The 23,880-nt window shown below is 53.1% G+C and overlaps 1 protein-coding gene across 2 annotated transcripts in view; it reads right to left on the reverse strand.

Moving 5' to 3' along the window:
- TSPAN9 (tetraspanin 9) overlaps nucleotides 1–23,880 on the reverse strand; it is a 187,325-nt gene that overhangs the window by 147,697 nt on the left and 15,748 nt on the right. The gene's annotated exons all lie outside the window — the stretch shown is intronic.

Here is a 23,880-nt window from a genome sequence, read left to right on the forward strand (position 1 = left end):
CTGACCCACAGAAAGCACCTGAAGAATGGTGGGGGTAAAGCAGGCAGAGTTGGAAGGGCCTTCAGGAGGAGCCCCCCCGAACCCGCTCAGTCTCTAAAGAGGAAACCTCCAGAGGCCCTGGCGCCAAGCCAAACCCACAAACGAGCCAGTGGCCAGAGTGGGGCTGGCCCCAGACCCTCGGGCTCTCACCATGTCCACAGAGACCCCAGGAGCCTCTCCCTTTTCATGTGGTTTGTCCCTGCTGGCTCTGTGACTGTCCCGCACGAGTTCGGCCTCGTGACTGTGACGGGCGGCTGCCCCCAGGCAAGGGCCCTGTGCCTGGCTCCGTTTCGCCCTCGGAGCTCAGCCTCATCAAGGTGACCCGACCAGGTGACCGGAGGCAAGGTTGCTCCCCATCCCCTGCAAGCCCGCTCACAGTGAGTGGGCGCCCTGGGCTGGCCCTGTGCCGAGCTCCGCCCCCGACCTCCCCCAGCCCTAGCTGTTGGGTAAGGGAAGAGGGCAGAGCGTGCAAAGGGGAGGGGGTGCCCTCAAAGGTACAGAGGCTGGGGCTCAGGGAAGGCAGGCAGAGGCCAGGGAGCAGGGCTGGGCCGGTGGAGGAGAGAGGATGAGCGATGGGGTGGGGGCAGGAGGGGGCCTGGAAGGAAGGCCAGGGCCCCCAGGCCAGGAAGCTCTGGACCAGCTGGCCTGCTGGGTTTCTCCCACACCAGGGCACTAACTGGGCAGTGTGCAACCAGCCACGTGTCACCAGCCGGGTGTAACCGGCTGGATCCCAAAGGGCTCGCTGTGTCCCCTGAGGTGGACCAGGGCTGCAGCCTGTCCCCAGGCCCTGGGGGTATCCTGTCTGAACTTGAAAACTTTTCACCCCCATGTCCGGAGCAGTCAGGCCCTGGATGTCTCCAGGCCAATCCCACAGCACACGTGGAAGCTTCCAACTACCAGCAGCGGAGAAGCACACCTCAGCCTTACAGAGGCCACGGGAAGGGAGACAGGAGGAGCCCAGAGGCTCAGACGTGGGGAACCTGGAGCGCTGCGGGAGCTGCGGGACCCCTGGGTGCACACCTCCCACCCTCATGTTACAGCCAGGCCACCGGCACCAGGCGGCCCTTGGGTCCTTGCAGCTCCCCACTCCTTCCACCTCTCCCCCGGGGAAGCCACCAGATCCACAGGACGTCTCACCTCCCCTGGGGGCCCAGAGAACCCTGAGGAAGCCCAAGATCCCCCACACCTTCCAGCTCAGCCTCCGTCACCACTGCGGCTCCCTCCCCTCCAAGTCTCAGCAGGCGGGGGGGATGGGACGACAGGCAGGGGAGCTGAGGGGCGGGAGGGGAGGCAGGAGAGAGAACACGTGATGAGGAATTTCACAACGACGATGCTCCAGAAAGTCAGAGAGCCTTGGGAAGTCCGCCCCAGAGCCGGCCTTCCCCGTGTGGAAAGAACACAGGCTCTGGAATGCCCCAGACATGCGTTCACATTCCTTCTCCAGCATATTGCACCGTGTGACCTTGGGGACGGGAGGACGCTCATGAGCCCCTCTGAGCCTAGCTTTCTTCATTTCACAAAGCAGTGGCCCGGCACAGTGCCTGGTGCAGGAAGAGAAAGCGATGACCCCAGGTTATTCAGGGCTCTAAGACTCCCCTCCAGATACTAAACCATTCTCTGCCCCTTTGTAAGCATCCTGAGGGCAAAAAGCATAGTCCAGGGACTTCCCTGGTGGTCCAGTGGCGACGACTCCCTGCTCCCAATGCAGGGGGCCCCAGGTTCTATCCCTGGTTGGGGAACTAGATCCTAGCTGCTGCAACTAAGATCCAGCACGGCCAAATAAATAAATATTTAAAAAAAAAAAAAAGTCCAGTCTGGGGTCAGAGAATGAGTGCACCTGAGCTCACTGAGACCACTGGTTTGTGACCAACTTTCTTACCTACATCCCACCTGCTCCAGTGTGAGCAGGGCTGCCTGAGGGGCATGCACCTGCTCACAGCACCGCACCGAGGGTACTCAGCTCCACTTCCAGCCCACGAGGACCACCGAGGCTCAGCCCTGGGCCCCCAGCCCTCCCACATCGTCCACCGAAGTTCTGTCCTCCTACCAGTTGGCCTCAGTGAATAGAGGCCACCGGACAGCATTCACATCCCTGGAGGCACTGACATGGGGAAGGGAGGGGTGAGCGTTTTTCCTGCAGGTCACAGATGAGGACAGCAGACTGCCTGTTGCCCCTGGCCATCAGCCCAAGGCTGCTCTCACCGTGGTGCAGAAGGGAGGGTGAGTGGGCGCTAAGGAGCCTATGGGCAATCGCAGTGGAATTGAGCTGAGGCCAAAGGTTTTCCATATTTGTCAATAATATAGACAAAGCATCCTGTCTCACTGGTGAAAGAAGTAGGGGGACTTCCCTGATAGTACAGTGGATAGGAACCCGCCTGCCAATGCAGAGGATGCAGGTTCGATCCCCGGTCCGAGAAGATCCCATGTGCCACCAAGCAACTAAGCCCGTGTGCCACTACTCCCGAGCTTGTGCTCCAGAGCCCACGTTCCACAACAAGAGAAGCCACTGCAATGAGAAGGCCGTGACTGCAACGGAGGGTAGCCCCCACTCACTGCAACTAGAGAAAGCCTGCATGTAGCAACGAAGACCCAGCACAGTCAAAAAAAATAACATTTTTTAAAAAAGAAGTAAGGATTGGGGAACCCCATAGGAAAGCTAGGTAAGCATCCTGACCATCACCACTAACGGCCGCAGTGCCTCCTATATGCCGGGCAGGTTCTAGACGCTTGACTGTGTTAACTCGCATCATACTCATAACCACCGTGTGAAGCAGGTCCTTTATTATGCCATTTCACAGAAGAGAAAAGGTCTCCAAGACCTTGTCCAAGGCCACATGCCTGGCGAGTGGCAGTCAGGGCATGAATCAGGATGCACGCACTCTTATCCGCCGAGTGTACCCCCTCTCACCACCCCTTCGCCACCTAAGCCCTGTGCTGCCCTCAGGCCCCAGGGTCCCTGCACTCTCCAGCAGTGGCCCCCAGGGTGCTCCCCCCAGCCACGGAGTTGGGACTCAGGTCTGCTATAGATGGGCTCCCCTTCCTGCAGGGACGAGACCCAGGAGGAGGCAGGGGCCAGAACTCTATCCCAAAGCTCCATTCCCACAGACTCAGAACCCCGGGAGAACAGAGAGACGGGGGGATTTCTGAATGGGTAAACACAGTAGAACACAGTTATGTAAGTCGGCCGGGACCCCAGAGAGGGATGGGCTTTCAAACAAGCAGGCCTGGGAGTGGGGAACACCCCACAAATGTGATTCCCTCACCAATGCCACCTATGGGCAGAGCTGGGCTGGCTGTGGGCTTCCAGATGCTCCTGATTACAGAACTACAAGGTCGACAGAGCCCAAGGGCAGCAGCAGAGGGAATGCTAAACACACATGGCTTCCTCCCACCAAGAGGAGACAAGACATCTTAGAACACAAAAATCAGACCAACAAATGGTGCTGCCTCCGAGGCCTCTCCTTCCCCGTGTTGTTTCTGCTAAATTGCTTTTATCAATGGGCTTTTATCACCAGCTCCCTCCAGCAGCTTATACAATGGACCCCAAGAAACATATCAACGGCTCTGCCCTTTTCAGGGCAGGAGGTGGGTGACAGCGGGGGAAGAAATTCTCCAATCGCCACCCCTGTGGGCAGACCTTGTTGCACTCATCAGCAAGCCAGATGCTGCGGGCGGCCTGGGCTGCCTGCCTGCACTGAACATGGGAAGCAGGAGGGGGAGACTGGGCAGGCTTTGGCTGGAAGTTTATTTTTTCCATAATTTAGAATGAAGTTATCTTTCCTGCTCGAGCACTTTCTCCCATAAAACCATCCTGCTGGGAAAGGTGAAGATTTGTCATCTTCCAGGCTTGCAACTCATTCTGGCACCGAGAGTGTGGAGCTCCGACAGGAAAAGGCTCGGCCAGGCCAGAAAACCAACAAACGAGCTGGGAGGGGTCCAGAGGCAGCCCCCAGGCTGTGGGTCTGGGGATGGAGGTGGCGGCAAGACAGCAGGTGGGACTTGAGAGGAGACGGGGTTAGCTATTGACCAAGGGTCCTGCGTGGTCGAGAGAACGAGGCAGCTGGCTCAACCTCGGCTGTGTCCGCAGAGTCCTGGCCATAAGACAGCTCCAAAAAGGCAGGAGTGGTAGGGAATCTAGAAAGATGCTACTGATGAACTTATCTGCAGGGCAGCAATGGAGATGCAGACAGACGGAGAGAACAGACTTGTGGACACAGTGCGGGAGGGAGAGGGTAGGACGAATTGAGAGAGTAGCGTGGAAACATACACATCACCACGTGTGAAACAGACAGCCAGTGGGAATTTGCTGTGTGATGCGAGGAGCTCCACCCAGTGCTCTGTGACTATACAAAGGGATGGGATGGGGTGGGAGGTGGGAGGGAGACTCAAGAGGGAGAGGATATATGCCTACCTGTGGCTGATTCACGTTGATGTATGGCAGAAACCAAGACAGTAGTGCAAAGCAAATATCTTGCAATAACAAATTAAATAAGTAAATAACAGCAGAAAAAAAAAAAGGCAGGGTGGAGACCAGACCATCCAGCCATGGGGGGAAGGGGTGTTCATCCCCGAACTGTCCAAGCAGAGGCTTGTTAGAATCCACCAGACTGGAGCCCAGGGCCAGGCGTGAGAGGGGAGAACGAGCTGTGAGCATTTTCCACCCTCTGAGAGGCCCTGTGGTTACCTGACCACAACCTTGAGCCCTGAGGAGCTGCATGGCCTCAGGAAGGGCAGGTCCTGTTCCCTGGATTTTCATTCTTACCATGTATAAAGTGCCTACAAGGGCTTCCCAGGTGGCTGAGACAGTAAAGAATCCGCCTGCAATGCAGGAGACCTGGGTTCGATCCCTAGGTCAGGAAGATCCCCTGGAGGAGGAAATGGCAACCCACTCCAGTATTCTTGCCTGGAGAATCCCATGGACAGAGGAGCCTGGCGGGCTACAGTCCATGGGGTCGCAAAGAGTCAGACACGACTGAGCAACTAACATGTTCACTTTTCTTAAAGTGCCCAAGACATCTGCTCGGCACATGTATCACCTTGTTGAATCTCCACTGTAAGCCAGAAGACAGGCGCTGTGCCCACCACACAGTAGGTGCCCAGTGCATATCTACGGAATGAATGATAAATGAGTGGATCCTTTCCACCAACGAGAAAACAGGGGCCTAGAGAGGAAGAGCGTCTTGTCAAAGCCTGGCAGCCTCGGCAGCAGAGCTGTCCGTAAAGCCGGCTGAGCCCCCAGGGCCTGCGTCCTGAGCCACTGCCCTGCCCACTATGGCCCCCTCCTCAGTCTTCAGAGACCCTCAAAGAGGTGGTGGCTGTGAACAAACACGACTAGCGCGTCGCAAAGAGCTATCAGGTTTTGTTTTCCAAATCCGCTCTAACAAGCCTGCATTTAGAGGTGGTCATACTGAGTAAAGTAAGTCAGAGACAGAGAAATATCTTTATGACATCCTTTATAGGCAGAATCTAAAAAGAAATTATATAAATGAACTTATTCACAAAACAGACACACAGACTTAGAGAACGAACTCGTGACTGCCAGCGGGGAAAGACGGGGGGAAGAAACAGTTAGGGAGTTTGGGGATGGACATGCACACACTGCTATATTTAAAATGGGTCACCAACAAGGACCTACTGTACAGGACAGGGAACTCTGCTCAAAGTTATTTGGCAGCCTGGATGGGAGGGGGGTTTGGGGGAGAATGAATACATGTGGCTGGACGGCTGAGTTCCTTTGCAGTCCACCTGAAACTATCACAACATTGTTAATTGGCTACACTCCAACACAAAACAGAGCTTTAAAAAAAAAATAACCATGCATTGCTCTTACAAATGAAAATAACAAACTTCTCAAAATATTCCTGTTCAAGCCACGATCTCACAACCAAGGGTGGTGTGTCCATTTAAGAACTAGTCAGCCAATCAAAAAGACAGAAAATAAACGAATCGTTCAAAAAATTAGAGTTGTCTGCAAGGATGTGGGGAAACTGGAATGCTCCTACATGGCTGGTGGAAATGTAAAATGGTGCAGCTGTTTTGGAAAAGAGTCTGGCAGTTTCTGAAGGCATTCAGCATTCAGTCACTATATGATGCAGCAATTCTACTCCTAGGTATCTTCCCAAGAGACATGAAAGCACATGTCCACACACACACACACACATACACACACACACACACACACACACACACACACACAACGGATATGCATGTTTACAGCCTCATTATTCATAACTATTAAAAGTGGCAACAACCCAAATGTCTGTCAACTGATGAATGGATAAGAACAAAATGTGGAGTGTCCCTGCAGCGGAGTATGATTGAGCCTCAGAAAGGAATGAGGTTCTGATATATGCTACCACACAGATGAACCTTGAAATACCATGCTAAGTGAAAGAAGGCAGTTACAAAAGAACACATAGGGTCTGATTCCATTCACATGAAACATCCAGAATAGGCAACACTATAGAGACAGAAAGTACATTAATGATTGTCTAGGGCGGGGTAGGGGATGGAAATTGGAGGAAGAGGAGAGAAGCTGATGGGGACAGCACTTATTCTGGGGGGAGAGGTGACAAAATGTTCTAGAATTGATAGTGATGAGGGTCACACAACGGAGAATGTGCTGAAAACTACTGAATTGTATACTTTAAATGGGTGAATTTTAAATAGATGGTACCAAATTATACCACAGTAAAGCTGCTTTTTTAAAAACAAGAACCAGTTGCCTGTCTTCCTTAATTTTAAGGGATTACAAGGAACCTGTGAAGGGGTCAAAATCATGATGTTAATAGAGGGAAAGCAGCAGCTCACAAGCTCACTACCTACTGCCCATGGCCAGGATGTCATTCATTCACCAAACATCTCATTCAGTCACTCAACAAATATTTATCGAGAATCCACACTACACCAGGCATTCAACAAACATCTATCATTCAGTCATTCAACAAACATCTATCGAGAACCTACAATACACCAGGCATTCAACAAACATCTATCATTCAGTCACTCAACAAACATCTATTGAGACCCTACGCTACATGATACATCGGGCTACATCTGAGGTCAATAAACCGCAGCCCGCAGGCTGAATCCAGCCATCGCCTGTTTTTGTACAGCTTGCAAACAAAGAATGGTTTTTGCATTTTTATGAAGTTGCAAAAAAAAATCCAAAGCAGGATAATATTTCCCGACATGCAGAAATCATATGAAATTCAGATTTCAACATCCATACATAAATTTTATTGGAATGCAGCCACACTCATTGGTGTACGTTTTGTCTTTGAGCTACAGGGCAGAGGTGAGTAGCTGCAGCAAAGACTGGATGGTCTGCAAAGCCTAAAATGTTTACAATCAGGTCCTTTACAGATAAAATATACCAGCCTCTGTGCTAGATGCTGGAGAAGTAGGGAAGAGAAGAGATGAGCATCACAGTCAGGGCCGCTGTCCTTGACTGTCCACGGCCCCGACAGCCAGACAGCTGGGCCCTGAGGACCACAAGCTGAGTGTGTGCAGTGAGCCCAGAGCAAGGGGGTGACCTGGCCAGGCTGTGGACAGACTTCCCTGGGAAGAGCTGGCCGTGAGGCCAGGAGGAGCAGGAGGTGCAAGGCCCTGGGAAGGTCCTGAGGGTCCAGAAGAAGGTCACCGAGGAGGAGCGCCCAGCGGAGGGCAGGGAGGGCAGGGCAGCATGAGGGTCTGGGCTCCACAGAGTCATTCTCCTCCCTCCCCGCTCCCTCTCCCCTCCTCCTTCCCTTCTCTCCCCCTCTTCCCTCCCCTTGCCCCCTTCCTCATCCCTCTAACACCCAGACATTCCTGAAGCCCTTACCTTGCTCAATTTTCTCCCCAGCAATTAACTCTACCTGTTATACAAGCATTTGCTTGCTCACCCACCAGCTCTTACACTAGAATCTGAGGACAGGAACTTTAGTTTTTTCACTGCTGTATTCCCAGTCATTACCTGACGTAGAGTTGGCTCTCATAAAAAAAAAAAAAATCTGTGGAATAAATACAAACACCAAACCCTTAAAAGAAAACTTAAGGGTGAAATGTCCTTGATTTGCAAACTTGAGCAAGCTATTTCTTGGCGGTTTGGTCTCCTGCTTTGTAAAACAAAAATAACAAACGTAACTCCTTCATGGCAAATAAGGAAATGCATATACATGTTGGTGATTATTCTTATTTTTATCCTCTTGAGTCACAGATCCATTTTGAGTCACAAGTTAAAGGGGGAATTTTTAAACCTATCTCGTTTAATTCTCATATAAGCCTCATGAGACAGTGATAACTTTTATTACAAATTCCACCTGGACAGATGAGGAAACAGAAGCTCAGAGAGGCTAGGTAAGCAGTCCAAGGTCACACAGTAAGCCACAGAATTAAAATTCAAACCAGCATTATCGGACTCCCAGGGCTCTGCCCCCTCCTCTATACCCTGCTCTAGAGTGAAAATGCCCGAGTAGGCTGGGGGAAGGGGGCCAGGGTGTCCTGGAGCAGCTGGGGAGCCCTCGTGATGGGAGCATGCAGATCTGAAGGACTGAAAGGATGCAGAGAGAGGGTGAAAGGCATTCTAGGTCAAAAAGCAGAAGAGGAGGTGGGGGAAGGTCTTTTCCACAAGCAGTTACACTGTCGTAATACAAACAAGAGAGGACAAAGGTGGACTCGCAGAGCCAGCGCTTGGATGAAACCTTAGCTACACCCGGTCCAACTACTTGTTTTAAAGAATGAGAAACAGAGGTGAGGTGAGGTGGGGACACTGTGCCCACGCTGACGCTTCATGCTTATTCCTACTCGTCTCATTCACCTTCCAAAATCACAGGGGTACACACGCTCACTGCAGCTGGAGAAACACTCCAAAGGAGGAAAGCGATCACTGAGTCCCCCTCACCAGCCACGACGAGTTAGTTCTACAGTCAACAGGCCTGGAGCCACAGCGAGAGGCTGGCATCTCAGAGCAGACTGGAACCTGCCGGAACTGTGCTCCTGTTTCCCTGTTTGGTTGGTTCGTTTTTGTTTGGGCAGGGGGTGGTTTGCGCGGGTTTTGTTGGTTTTTGGCATTACCACGTGACATGCAGGATCTTAGCGCTCCGGCCAGGGCTGGAACTCGTGCCCCCTGCAGTGGAAGCACAGAGTCCTACCCACTGGACCGCCAGGAAGTCCCCGGTTCCCACTTCTGTCACCAAGTCTGCCTGCAGTTCCTGCATTTGCTCACTCGTTCACTCAGCCAGTGATTATGAGAATCTCAAATAAACCCGGCCCAGTTCCAGGTACTGGGGTCTTGCAACGGACACGCATGATGAAATGATCTTTCATTCCTTCCTCACAAGGGCTGAGCACACTGGTTTGTGAAAAATGACAAATGGGAGCAATGAAACACAGCCACTCTGCTCTGGCTAAGCTCTCAGAGAACAGTGCATCCCCTCCGAGGCCCTGACACCCCGTGATAGAAGAATAAAAAGACTTGTTCAGGAATAAACAGGCTTCCCAGGTGGCTCAGATGGTAAAGAATCTGCCCGTCAATGCAGAAGACCCAAGTTCGATCCCTGGGTTGAGAAGATCCCCTGGAGGAGGAAATGGCAATGCATTCCAGTATTCTTACCTGGAGAATCCCATGGACAGAGGAGCCTGGCAGGCTACAGTCCATGGGGTGGCAAAGAACTGGACGTGACTCGGTGACTAAACGACAATAAGGTATAAATGTCCTGAAGGGTAGACACATACATAACTGATTCACTTTGCTGTATATCTGAAACTAACACAGCATTGAAAATCAACTATACTCCAATAAAACATTTCTGAATAAAAATAAAATTTTTTTAAAAATGATGAGGAAGAATCCTCTGTCCCAGAATAAAACTATCATTAACAGCTTCAGAGTAAAAGAGGAAAGGTTGCATCCATGAAAACAAGACAAGATGCTATAAAAACAGAAAAGGTCTATTTAGAAAACAGGAGACTTTCTAGATATTAAAAATATGCTAATGAATGTGAAATCCTCAACGGAAGTCTACAAGATAAAGCTGAAGAAATCCCCCGGGGCAGGGGGCTGATAAGAGAAAGACAGTAAAATTTTAGGACTAAATCCAGGAAATTCAATATCAACTTCTAGGAGCTCCAGAGGAAAGAAGAGAGAAAACGACAGGAGGAAATCAATGAAATTATTCAAGATAATTTCTCAGAACTAAAATAACGAGTGTTTCAAGATCGAAAGGTTCCTGGGTGCCTGGATAGACACCCATCCACACTGAGGAGAGTCATTTGTGAAAGTTCAAAACAGCAGCCAGATAGGAGACGTTAACACGCACAGCACTAAAGATTTCAGGAAGAAAAACTGTGTTACCTACCACAGATTAAAACTGGAGTGACATTAGCCTTCCAGACATAGATCCTGGAACTTAGGCAAAAGGAAGTAAATGTGTGCTCAGCCATATCCGACTCTTTGCGACCTCATGGACTATAGCCTGCCAGGCTCCTCTGTTTATGGGATTTCCCAGGCAAGAACACTGGAATGGGTTGCCATTCCCTTCTCCAGGGGGTCTTCCCCGACCAGGGATCGAACCCAAGATTCCTGCATTACAGGCAGATTCTTTACCACTAGCGCCACTTGGGAAGCCCAAAATTAAGCAGTGCTTTGCACATAAAAAAAGCCTAAAGCAAGCCACAGCATCAGTAACACGTGAGCGTGGAAGGAATGCTTTTTTCAGATCCATGTGGCCAGTGAAGGTTCAGAGCACCTCCGATGCAGTTGGTGCATTGCCTGCAGTGTGTTTTCTGCATGACGTCAGTGCCAGATTACCACGGCCCACACCCTAGACTCCAGCGCTGAGGCTGTGTCTCTGCACGAGGTGCTCTGGGCAGAACTACAGGGATTGAGCTGGGGGAAATGACTGTCACACATTCTCCTGCTAGGTCACCTGCAGCAGGGGACCCAAGAAGAGAGAGGCAAAGGTCGCTTAGTGAAGAAAAGGAAACCCAAATGGACTCCTGGGGGACTGCACTGTCCAGACAGCAAAGACACGAACTGGGGGAGGGCCCCTCCACAACTCATCAACCTGCTGAGCACAGACAAGAGTTCTAGCCGGCAGTGAAACCCAAGCAGGAATGAACGAACTCATGCCCAAGTAGGACTGATGATCTTAACCAGGTATGTGGGGTTTTTTAATCATCATTTCTGGGACAAGGTGATACATGTCGATAGCTGCAAGCAATCTGAGCAGGAAGAACAGGAACACTGAGGCCGTAGACTGGCTCTGGGTGTGACCCAAGGGTCCCCGGAGCAGTCTGGCAGCCCCACGGGGCACAGGCCACCAGGACGCTATAAAGGGGTAGCCAGACCTTACAACCAGCACATAGAGGCCCTGGAGGGAGGGGACCTGGGCCTGGGGCTGGGCTGGGCCAGGGAGGCCCTCTCTCCTCACCCCCACCTGTGAGAACCAGAGCTTCGAGACTCAGAAAGATCCAGGCCCCGAGACCAGTCACCTGGCTGTTTAGCAAAGCCAGCCAGGAATCCAAGCCGGTCTCCAGGCCTCCGACCGCACGTTCTCGTGAGGATGTTCGCCTGCTGGATTTCCAGGTGGGAAGAAGCAGCCCGGGAGGAGCACAGCCTGGGCCCCCCAGCACAGGGAGGGGGCCTCCCTCCCCGACGCCCGCCCCAAGGAGGCGCCAAGTCTAATTGGATTGCCATGGCCCGTGACGATGCCGTGCTCGGCAGTGGTGTCGGTTCTGAAATAGAAACTAGTCAGGGACCCGCCTGCTTAGCTTCCAAGGCTGGGAATCCGCTAGAATCTGAGCAGCCAACAAGGAGCCTTTCCTTCCCCCAAATGGTCCCAAAACAGCACTGAGCAGCGCGCCCTCCTCCCCAGCCCCCCAAGGCCTGGCTCTGCCGATGGTGTAAGTTCAAGGTGGGGAGGGGGGTGGCGCACGCAGGGGAGCCCAGCAGAGGGGCCGCCTCCTCCCCTTTCAGAGTCCCCCCGCTTCCCACGGCCAGTCCCCTCCCCCCGCAGCTGATTCTACAGGACACGTTACTTGTCACAGGCACAGCCCTCCCAGCTGAGGGGTCCCCCCGTCTCCGCCAGGTGAACCAAGGCACGGGGTGGGGAGGGCAAGGGCCTGGTGCTGTGGGGTCGCCCCCCCCGCTGCTGCCACAAGCCCGGCCGCCAGGCCACCTGCAGCCAGGGTCCTGCCTCTGACGGGCACTGTGGGCGGTGCGTGCATGGGAAGCTACGTGTGCATTCGAGGAAACACATGGGCATGTGCAGACCACATGGGTTTGCATGAGTTAGCATAAGTGTGAACCAGCACAGAGGAAAGCACATGTGCAAGCATCTGGATGCATACTACATGTTAGTGTGCAAGGGAGGAGAGTGGAGGGAATGTGTGAGAACAGGAGATGTGTGTGCAAGGGATCTTGTGCAAAGACCAGAAGCTGGGTCCCCAAGACGCCGCTAGGGAAGCACAGGGCCCTCCTCCAGGTGCAGACACCAAAACGCGCAGTAAATGCAAAAGGAGCAGCCCCCGCCACTTCCCACCCAGCTCACCTCAGCCCTCCCTGCCCACCTCGAGGTCAGCTGCACCCAGCCTGGGCCTCTGGGTTCCCTCCCCCACTCTCCTCCCCCGCCCCCCCAGCCTCATTCTCTGACATTCTCTTTAAAGACAAGGAAAAATTCCCCTCACTTCCTTCGGGAGCAATAAATAGGAGGATTACGGAAGTGACATTCTGAAAGTGATCTGAACTACTCAGAAGACAGGGATGGATAAAATAGAGGGCACTTTGGCCGAGACTCACTCGGAAAGAGAAGGAGGTTCTGCCTCCAGGGAGGGGGCACCATCTGCAGAGGCCTCAGGTTGAGCCCTGATCGGTAGCAGAAAGCCCAGGCCTCTAAGTCATTGGGCTTGTCTAACACACCAAACACAAGACACAGGGCCCTCAAGGGCCGGAGAGGCTGCTGTCTGGAGTCGGGGCACAGACTCCACTTTCTAGTCCCTCGCGTGGAAGCAATCTGCCGACCACAGCAAACAGCCTCTCACCCCTTTCTGAGAGCTCAACACCTGAGAGTGGCCTGAGACTGGACACAGGGCAGCCTGACCCGCACATCAGATGTTTGCACCCGTCATCCCAAACAGTCTGTCCCTTCGCCCCTGAAAACTGGACCACAGTCAAGAGCGCAAGCTTTGGACTCAAATTGACCGGAGCAGGCAGCCGCTCCAGCAGCTGAGCCTCGGTGTCCTCCTCGGGAAGATGTGGGTAACTGTCGGCGAGAGGATCAAGCAAGACATGCATGCAAGGGGTCTGTCCAGGCCAGGCACACAACACATGCTTGGTAGACGGCAGTCACTACTGTGCCTGCCACTGCCCACTCAGCTGACCACACAGCAACCACGCGGTCCTTCTGGAATGAAAGGCAAGTCTGTCTGCTTGGTCTAACTCCTCCAATGGCACCTGCCTCGCCCATCAAAAAAGCTATGGCCCTCAGAATGGACTTCAAGACCCTGTGGGGGGACTTCCCTGGTTGGTCCAGTGGCTAAGACTCTGTGCTCCTAATGCAGGTGGCTGGAGATCAGTCCCTTGTCCGGGAACTAGATCCCACATGCCGCAACTAAGATCTGGCACAGACAAATAAATAGATGAGTAAAATAAGCATTGCTCAGAAGATGGGGTACCAACACAACACTGTAAAGCAAGTAAATGCCAATAAAAATTAAAAGGCCTGTGGGGTCTGAGTCCCCTGACCTTTCCCTCGCTTGCTTCACTCCAGCCCTACTGGGCTGCAACACGCCTCTCACACTCCTACCTCGGGGCCTTTGCACAGCCTGCTCCCTGGGCCCTGGGCCCCACCTCCCCCACATCTCCCCAGGACTCGCGCATCTCTTCGCCCTTCTCTGCCAGACCGTCACCTCCTTAATAAGACCTTCCCTAAGCAAGCTGTTCAACCCATAATACCTGCTCCCACCCCATTCTCTCACCCCCTTCCCTATCTCGCTCCTCTCCATAACATTTGTCACTACAGGTTTTAATTGTTTATTGTCTGTTCCCCCACCACCACCAAAATTATAAGGTCTTCGATTTTTCTTCATTCCTGCATTCACAGAGCCTGAGCAGATTGGCCCGGAGATGCCTCTAACATGTGCGGAATAAATGAGTCTCAGGACACTTAGGACAGCCCCACTGGGGGTCACCAGCCCTCTGAGGCTTAGTGGCCTCCTCTAGAAAAAACCAATCTAGGGCTTCCCTGGTGGCTCAGGGTAAAGAATCCGCCTGCCAATGCAGGAGACACGGGTTCGATCCCCGGTCCAGGAAGGTCCTACCTGCCACAGAGCAACTCAGCCTGTACACTACAACTACTGAGTCTGTGCTCTAGAGCCCAGGAATTCAATTACTGAAGCCCAAGCAACCTAGAGCCTGTGCTCCACAACAAGAGAGGCCACTGCAATGAGAAGCCTGTGTGCAGCGCAGTTAGAGATTAGCCCCCACTCACCACAACTGAAGAAAGCCCAGCACAGTAAAAAATATACATATATAAATAAAATTATTTTTTAAAAAAATGTCTAGCCACTTCTCAAGGTCACTGTCAGGAGGGAATGACATTAAGATGACTTCTGGGAATATGCTTGGGTGCTTTCACAGTGGGGTGCCATAGAGAAATGGAAGACCTCAGAACTATTTCTTTGGCAGCACCTGTCAGGCCAGCTTTCAGTCCCGGGGTGGAGGCTCTGAGTGCTAACAGGACACTGCAGAGAGGGACTTTGAGAGACGGTTCCTGCCTCCAGGGACTGCCTGAGGCCCTGGGACAGGCAGGCACAGACTGTGCTGTTCTTCACGGAATCACCAGCACACAGCAGGTGCCCAGTAAATGTCGGGCAAAAGCACACATGAACAAATCCCATACAGACAACCACACAGAGACCAGAAAGATCACCCACAAAACCCTCAATAAAATACCAGTTGATCTACAGCAGCATGCAGACAACAGTCACTGCAGATGAGACCAACAGAAAGAGTGAATATATTTTTATTATCTTCACGACAGGAGAAAACGTGTTTCTACAAAGATGCCAGGAATTGGTGCAGAAAGCCCCGGGGGATGAAGAACAAGCCCAGGAAACTGCTTCCCAGTGAGTGCATTTCAAGAATTAGGCCAAAATCCTGCAGATCATGACAGAATGCACTCCATCGATATTAGCTGTGATTATATCATTGTTTTTATTATGGTCTTGGCGCCTCTCCAGTGGAACAAGCAGGAAACGAGAAGACAGAACACTCAGGTTTCCATCGAACAGTGAGCAGCCCGGGCGCACTGCTTCCTGCTGAAATGCCATTGGACTGGGGCGCGACCCTGACCACGGGATGCTGGGCCACCTTCACTCGGTCATCAAGGGCTCCAGAGTGCCTGCGCTGTGCCAGACATCATGTGGATGCTGGAGGGACAGAGCGAGCCCAGAGCAATGGGCCTCCTCTCCCCACGGCTCCCTTAGGGGGCTCTGGCTTTGTGAGCCTGAATGCAGGCAGGAGCCAGCCCTCCAGATGCATCAGTCTCCAAAGGACATTCCCTCTCGGACTCCAGGAGAAAAGACTCTCATTCCCAAGGGTTCTGATCACCTGCTGGGGAAGAGGCCAGGCCTATGCTGCTCCGGACAGTGAAAGCTGCTCTGGGCAGTGGGCAGCCTCAGACACCAAAGTCCTGCAGCTGGATTTTCAGTTCCCATCCTCCAGCCCCTCACAGTCCTCCCTTTTTATAGTTATAATTTTATTTATCTATTTTTGGTTCTGCTGGATCTTCATTGCTGCACCTTTCTAGTTGCAGTGAGCTTTCTCTAGCTGCAATGAGCATGGGCTACACTCTATTACAGTGCCTGGGCTTCTCCTTGCGGCAGCTTCTTTTGATGCAGAGCAGAGGCTCTAGGGATCGAACCCACGTCTCCTGCACTGGCAGGCGGATTCTTTACCACTGAACCACCAGGGAAGCCCCTGCACCTCTCATTCTGCAGAGGAAGAAACTGGGCCTGCTGCAGGCCACACTGGTATGGCGGCCAAGGCTAAGAGAGCCAGAGAATTCCTGGTTCAAGAGCGAGTCTCACCCCCGTGATGGTGCCGGGCTGGTGAGCTGGGGGAAGCGAGCCCCACACTGGGAGAGAGTTCCCGGAGCTCAGGCCACTTGCTCAGGGTATAGATGGGTATTGGCTGTCAGGAAGATCTCTCTTGTCCAGCACTTTCTGCAGAGCCCTTACCCCAGAGGCTAGCTGTGACTTCCCTCAGCACCCCTGATGACTGCAGGGGCTACGAGGGGGGCCAGGGAGGCAGCATGGACTTCCCCAGTAGACCACTTACAAGTGACCTGACAAGCCTCCTTCCACACAGAGGTGGGGCAACAGAGCTTCGGGGAGACAGGACCCTTGGCTTGCTCCTGGAGACACTGACCCCTTCCCCTCCCCAACACCCACAGAGCTGCAGTCCCGCCCATCCTTCCTGGCCTGGAGCTTTATTTGGAGCTCCCTGGAGGCCACTTAGAAAGGGGGAAAGGCAGGGGCTTGAGGCAGGTCTTTTGAGAATCTGCCAGGACCACCCCGGTGGCTCAGAAGGTAAAGCAGATTCAATCCCTAGGTCGGGAAGATCCCTGGAGAAGGGAATGGCTACCTACTCCAGTATTCTTGCCTGGAGAATCCCATGCACAGAGGAGCCTGGTGGGCTACAGTCCATGGGGTCGCAAAGAGTCAGACACGACTGAACAAATAACACTTTCTCTTTCACTTTCCCCAGCACCCCTGAGCCAGGAGTGACATCTCCTAAGTGTGAGCAGTCCAGGGAGGAGAGGGCTCCCCCAGAGGCAGAGACCCGAGACCCAGAGAAACAAGGCAACAAGCAGGTGAAGGGCAGCGGTGCCCTGGCAGAGGGATGTTCACCAGTGCGGGAAGGGCCGCCAGGGCTTGCCGTGCGGGAGGCAGGAGGCTCGGAGTCATCGCGTCTCAAAGGCTCTGTGTATCTAGACACAGAAGACAATGCGATGAGGCGCTGATGCGGGAACAGCTGGATCCATGGGGTGCCAGGGTAACGACGGGGCCCAGCGCAGGCAGCAGGCGGCCAGTCATCAAGGGCCCCAGACGAGGCCCAATAATGGAGGCTTGGAGGAGAGTCACAAGAGTAGTAGGGAGCATGTTGCAGGTATGTTTCCTGAACTTGGTTGTGCACAAGTGCGCGTGAGTGTGTGTGTGTGTGTGTGTGTGTGTGTGCACTGCAGAGTTGGGAGGGGGGATGAATCATGGACTCAAAGGCAGGAGTAAGATGGGGAAGTGGGAGGGAGGCTCAAGAGGGAAGGGAAGTATACTCAAGGCTGATTCAGGTTGTTGCATGGCAGAAGCCAACACAATATTGCAAAGCAGTTATCCTCCGATTAGAAATAAATTAAAAAAAAAATATTTAACATCATTGAGTAGAAAACCATCTTGGAGAGTATCTTGTGTAACTCTTACAATCGCAAACAAAACTCCCGATCAGTATCAGTCTTTGCTTAAACCCCAGCAGTGGTGGGGAGATCAGGACCCCCCAAGGCAGCCCGCCCCGCCTCTGCCGGACAGCTTCAGCTGTTAAGAGAGTTCTTTCTGGAACTGGGTCCACCCCTGACCTCCTGGAATCCCCATGGGTCCTAGGCACCTGGGGATCTCAGCTTTGAAGCCACAGGACAAGTTTAAACCCTCCTATTCCACATCAATCCCACACATGAGGGGAGACCACTGCTGTGTATACCCTCCTCCCCATAACACTCCATAAAGATAATCCCCAGACAAACAAGCATTCCCAAATCCTCATCCAATCCCCATGGGGTGTAGTTCCCACCATCTTAGTCATCCTCCTCTGGATGAATTCAGATTTGCCAGGATCCCAACCAGAATTAACAAAACCCAGATGCAGATGTGGTGTAAGTGCCGCAGAGCAAGGAAAGAATCTAAAACTTCACGCCCAGGGCAGCATCGTTCTTCTTAGCAACCTGTAACAGCACGATTAGCTGATAGTTCCTTCCACTCATCTCTTTTATTCACTGGATCAACAAACATGAGGGACTTCCCTGGTGGTCCAGCAGCTAAGATTCTGTACTCCCAATGCAGGGGGCTTAAAGTTCCATCTCTGGTCAGGGAATAGATCCCACGCACCACAACTAAGACCCAGAGCAGCCAAATAAATAAATAAAGATAAATATTAGAAAAAGCCAAAAAAGCCAAAAACATGAGCTGCCTCCTATATGCCCAGCACTGGACTAGGTAAAAGGAATACTAAGAAAAATATAACATCTTGAGCTCAGGGAGACAGCCTATGTAGAGAGATAAGAAAAAAACGACATACAACATTGAAAAATAACATGGTGCTTATGGGGTCTTTCCTGTAGGAGGGATGACTAGAGAACCCTGCCCCAGAGGGCAGCAATGCCCGAGGGGAGTTTCCCATGATGCCAGACTCAGGTTGTAGCCACAATGAAGGCTGGCTTCACCCTTGCCCCTTGAACAACTAGAGTGCTGGACAGAAGGCATGAAACATGGGCTTCAGACGCCAGACAACAGGCAACCCTGGTCTGTGATCTCTGAAAGAGGGAAACAAAAGAAAGAGTTCTGTGATGCCCACTTACTGCCTGGAGGCAGCGTGCACACAGCAGCTCAGGGTGAGGAATCCAATGGAGTCCAGTGATCCCTTCAAGTTGAGGAGACAGAAATTGGCGTTTACGGAGAGACAGAATTCTTAGGGCAGAACACTGGAGAGAAGGGCTTCCCTGGTAGCTCGGAGGGTAAAGAATCTGCCTGCAATGCAAGAGACCCAGGTTTGAACCCTGGGTTGGGAAGATCCCCTGGAGAAGGAAAGGGCTACCCACTCCAGTATTCTTGCCTGGAGAATTCCATGGACAGAGGAGCCTGGTGGGTTACTGTCCATGGGGTCTCAAAGAGTCAGACACGACTGAGTGACTGACACTTTCGCTTTCATTGGAGAGAAGGGGACTGAACAGAGAGGGTGCTCTAGAGAAGAGTCCCCTGGACTCCCTGCCTGACCCACACAAGTATAGGGTGAAATGCCGCAAGCCAGGGGACAGAACCAACAGAAAGCGGGGAGCCAGCCAACCTGCAGAGCTCACTCGGGGCCGCACTCCCACCAAGCGCTCACAACACACCAGGTGCTGGGAGTCCTCAGAGGGCGACGCCTTGGTAGTGACGCTGAGAGAACCCTAGGCTGAAGGTGCGGCCACCCTAACAAAGCTCACAAGCAAGGTCCCCCGGAGGAGGAAGTGACGGCCCACTCCAGTATTCTTGCCTGGGAAATCCCATGCACAGAGGAGCCTGGAGGGATACAGTCCATGGGGTGGCAAAGAGTCGGACACGACTGAGCGACTCAACAACAACCACAGAGCCCTTTAAAGGCATGCCAGAGCAAACTCCAATACTATTTGAAGAAATAGAACAAAATCCAGCAAGGTTCAATTCACAATGTCTAACATTCAATCAAAAGTTACCAGGCACTCAAAGAAGCAGAAAAATATGACCCACCACCAGGAGAAAAAGCAGTCAAGAGTACAGACCCAAAAATGACAGAAATGATGAAACCAGTAGACCAGAATGGAAAAACAGCTATCGTATGTTCCGTGAGCACAAGAAAGTAAAGGAAAACATAAGTATAACAAGAAGAGAAATGAAAGATATAAAAAAAGACTCAAATGAAACTTCTAGAGATGAAAAACCCAGTATCTGAAATGAAAGATACACTGAAGGGGACTTATTAATATCAGATTAGACACTGCCAAAGGGAAAGTCTTAAAGACATAACAAGATGAAGCACAGAAAGAAAAAAAGACGGAAAAAAATTAATGGCGCATCAGCAACCTACAGGACAACATCAGTCTAAATATACATGTAATTAAAGTTCCAGAAATAGAAGAGAGAGAAGAGGGAACAGAAAAATACTTGAGGAGGGAATTCCCTGGTGGTCTAGTGGTTAGGATTCCATGCTTCCATCTGGGGTCCTGGGTGCAGTCCCTACTCAGGGAATTAACATCCCGCAAGCCACGTGGTATGGTCAAAAAGAGAGAAAAATACTTGAAGATATAATGGCTGACCAAGTTTTCAAATGTGCTAAAACAATGCTCATAAGAGAAAAAACAATGCAGGATGGGAGGGGCGTTCTGAGCCAGGCAGACCACGCCAAGTACGCTGGGAAGTGAGAGCCTGCGTGGAGGGCGTCACAAGACAAACCGGACAGAGTGGCCTCAGGTGGGCAGCAGGGAAGCTGGACACCGCTCCAGGTCCCTGCAGACTCTAAGCCTCACTCAGCAGCTCGGACGTCATCTTGTAGGCCAAGCTATGACCACCTCCTCCTGAACGAGGACAACCAAGCTCCTGAACCTAAAGTCAGACTTCCCAGTTTCCCATGCAGGAGGATAGGAGAGAGGCCGGAGACCCAGCAATGACATTCGAGCCCTCAGCCTGCCCCCATGGGGATGACCCAGCTGAGATGTCCACCCTGGGAGCCCATCTGGAACAAAGTGGAGGCAACAAAAACATCCCACCCGTCTAAGGAGGGTCTTCCTCCCCGAGACCCCCGGAATCAGGGAAACTCTCAAGCCCATAAAGGGCTTGGGGATCACAGACCCCTCACTTTACAGTGAAAAACAGGAAGGTCCAGAGAAGCGCCGTGGCTGACCCAGGACCAGGGAGGGGTCCTCCGGGGCTGCTACGATCCCCACTGCCCCTCCAGCACCACAGAAGGTGCTGAGTCTGTGCCACTCTACCCGGTCTCTGCACACCCAGCCCGGCTCCTCCAGGGCAAAGGCAGATGCCTGGCGTCCCTGGGCTCCTGACCTGCCACAGGGTGGGTGCTCAGTACCTGCCCCCTTCACGCGCACTGAACAAAAGGGTCCCTGAGCCTGACTCTGGGGGAGAGAGGGAGAGATGAGGCTCCCCAAGACCCAAGGCCAGAGCTGCCCCCAGCCTGCCGAGGCCCGAGAGATCCAGAAACAGAAAGAGCAGAGATCTGGAGAGAGGGAGGTACCGACCCAGCCGCTGGGAGTTTACCAGGAAACCCCCTCAAGAAGCAGGGGTGGGCCAGCGTGGGGAGGGACACTCCTCAGGCCTCTAAATGCTGCTCCTTATCAGATTGGCCTCGAGTCAGCCCTGGGCTGCCTCTGACTCCTCCCCGACGAAAAAGAGGAAACTGCCTGAGACCTGCCCCCTCCCCGCTCCCCATTCCAGCACTCCCCGGGCTCCGGGCAGGGCGGCACCTCGTTAAGGGGTTAAGAATGAGCAAATTCCTGCGCTATTCCTGGAGCCTCGATTTCCACCATCCTTCCAATCTGGTCAATTCTGAGAGAGGCCAGCGGCCGGGAATGCCAGAGAGATCCGAGCCCGGCCCACCACACCCAAAATAACCCTGCACGTGCCTCTCCCAAGCCCTCCAGGATTTGGCCATTTTGGGTGCATGTTTTCCTACAACGCTGCCCCCAGGCCCCGCGGGGTCACCGCACACACGTGCTAGGAACTCTGAGGCGCTCCCGGGGGAGCTGAGGAAGGTGGGAGCAGGTGAGGGGAGGTGGTAAGAGAGACAGAGTCCGGGGTCGGGGTCTGGCCAGGCTGGCTCCAGCCTTCTCCGCTCTGCTAGCGGGGAGCTCCTGGGGGAGTCAGCCTCGGGCTCCTCCTCGGGAAACTTCTGGGCAGTGTCCTCCTCTTTCCCACAACTTCCTGTCCGCCTCCTTAGGAGAGGCCACCATCAGTCTCCCTCCCAGATGCGGACACGTTAATAAGAAGCTCCCGGGTTGAGAGTCCTTCACCCACCCCAGAGACAGGTCCCAGCCTCAAGACTGTGAAGACGTGTGAACTGCTCAGAGACCCCCCGGACTGTAGCCCTCCAGGCTCCTCTGTCCATGAGATTCTCCAGGCAAGAATACTGGAGTGGGTTGCCACCTCCTTCTCCAGGGGATCTTCCCGACTCAGGGATCGAACCCAGGGTCTCCAGCATTGCTGGCAGACTCTTTACTGTCTGAACCACCAGAGAAGCCCAGCATGAAGGAGCAACAAGCGAATGCTCCAAGTGTCGGCGGAAATGGACTGGACGAGGGACATGTTTCTTCTCATATCTCGAATGCAGTATTCATTCACTCAAAAGAGATTTGCATGCCCACCGAGTTCTGAGTGACGAGAAAACAGGCAGAGCATCAGTGAAGGGGAAAGTCCAGGCCTCTGCCCTTCGGCAGAAATGAAGAGGCAGAGGTTGAGGTGAGTTGAGGGAAACGCCCCAGCCGGGCAGAGACCAGAGGTGGCACAAGTCTTCAGGCTGAGTCGTCTGGCTGCACAAATGCTGCTCAGAGTCCGGAGGTGGACGAGGGGATGCGGCGTCTCAGCAACACCAGCGTGGGTGGAGGCTGCACCATGGGGTTGAAGATGTGGCATCCCCAAACGGTTGAGTTCCTGACACAAGTCAGGAATATCAAAGACACTTGACTTAACCACTGTCCTAAGACAGATACTCTCTCTTAGGTGTTTGTTTAAAGCTGCACCATCCCTCCAGTGAATGCCGGTGAGGACTTTTTGGCAACGAAAATTTATTTTGAGGCAAGGAAAATTTAGTTTTTCGCAAATTGGAAATGTAGCCATTTTTGGTGGGGGTCCAAAGAGAAAAGCCCCACAGTCTAAGGAATCGCAGTCTACCCCTCCCTGTGCCCCACAGTCAGGGTGGGGCTCACCCCCTCCTCCCAGCCCAGCACCTTCCCTCACCCTGCCCCACAAACAGAGGGTCAGGTCCCCCAACCTCGATCACAGGCAGGTGCCATCAACCGAGCATCATTTGGATGAGCAGGGATGAAAGCAAATGATGAAACAGACGTAGCATCAGTTTTATTCCGAACTAGGTGCAACTACCACGCCTGAGGCTTCAGCCGGTCAGGCGGGCTTCTCCCCCAAGCCTATAGAGAGAGCTCTGGCCCCCTCTACAAGCAATCCCATCCCTTCTCACTCGGCCTTCAGAGCCCAGACCTGGTGCCATGGACGCTGCCGGGCCAAGCCTCCAGGGGAATGGGAGAGTCGGATGAAACAGAAGGCTCCTGGTAGCCCAGAACAGGTCAGAGACTCACCTAACCTCACATCGCCTGACATTCTCTGATCACACAGAACACCAGGGACGACTGGGACCCTCACAGACTCAAAGTTGGCCAGGTTCACCGATGACTCCTGACCCTGCTGACGTGTGAATCCATCCTCCCAGCCACAGAGAACCAGCACTCTGGGTGGAGGCAGGGGCAGAGAAGTTAGGGATCAGAGACGGGCCTCCTGGGTCTTCCCGGAGGGAGAGTTTACCTACCATCCGCCTGGAAGTGGCGGACTCTCGGCTGGCGCAGGCCGAGGACCTCCATTTAGTTTTTCCAGCTCCTGGGCCAAAAGGAGCGGCTGAGGTTCCTTGTCTCGCTTGTGAGGCCAGATTTCTCCAAGGTCTGCAGCGTCAGCTCTGCACGTTCTCAACTCTAAGCACTGGGACACATTAAGCCCAAGAGCTGATCAGATATCATGAACCCGGCAACAGGAGCAGGACGCTGGCGGCCCGGCACCCAGGAAAGCATCAGGGCAGCTGCAGTGGCCTGCTCCCTCCTGCCCCCAGTCCCCACCGAGTCCTGTCCTGTCTCTGAGCCAGGTCCCTTCTCCCCCGGCACAGCCTAGGAGGGGGAGAGAAGGGCCACGAGGCCGAGCCATGCAGCGTGGATGGCTTCACAAACAGTGAACCGTTCAGCCACAAGACATTTCTTTTCCCAGAGATTCTGAGAGGGAGCAGGGAGAAAATAAAACAAGGGGTTTTCAAACGTGAAAGCCCTCTCGGCCTTTGTTCTCAGTTGATGA

The sequence above is a fragment of the Odocoileus virginianus genome, chromosome 23, assembly GCF_023699985.2.
Source record: "Odocoileus virginianus isolate 20LAN1187 ecotype Illinois chromosome 23, Ovbor_1.2, whole genome shotgun sequence".
Classification (NCBI taxonomy): domain Eukaryota; kingdom Metazoa; phylum Chordata; class Mammalia; order Artiodactyla; family Cervidae; genus Odocoileus; species Odocoileus virginianus.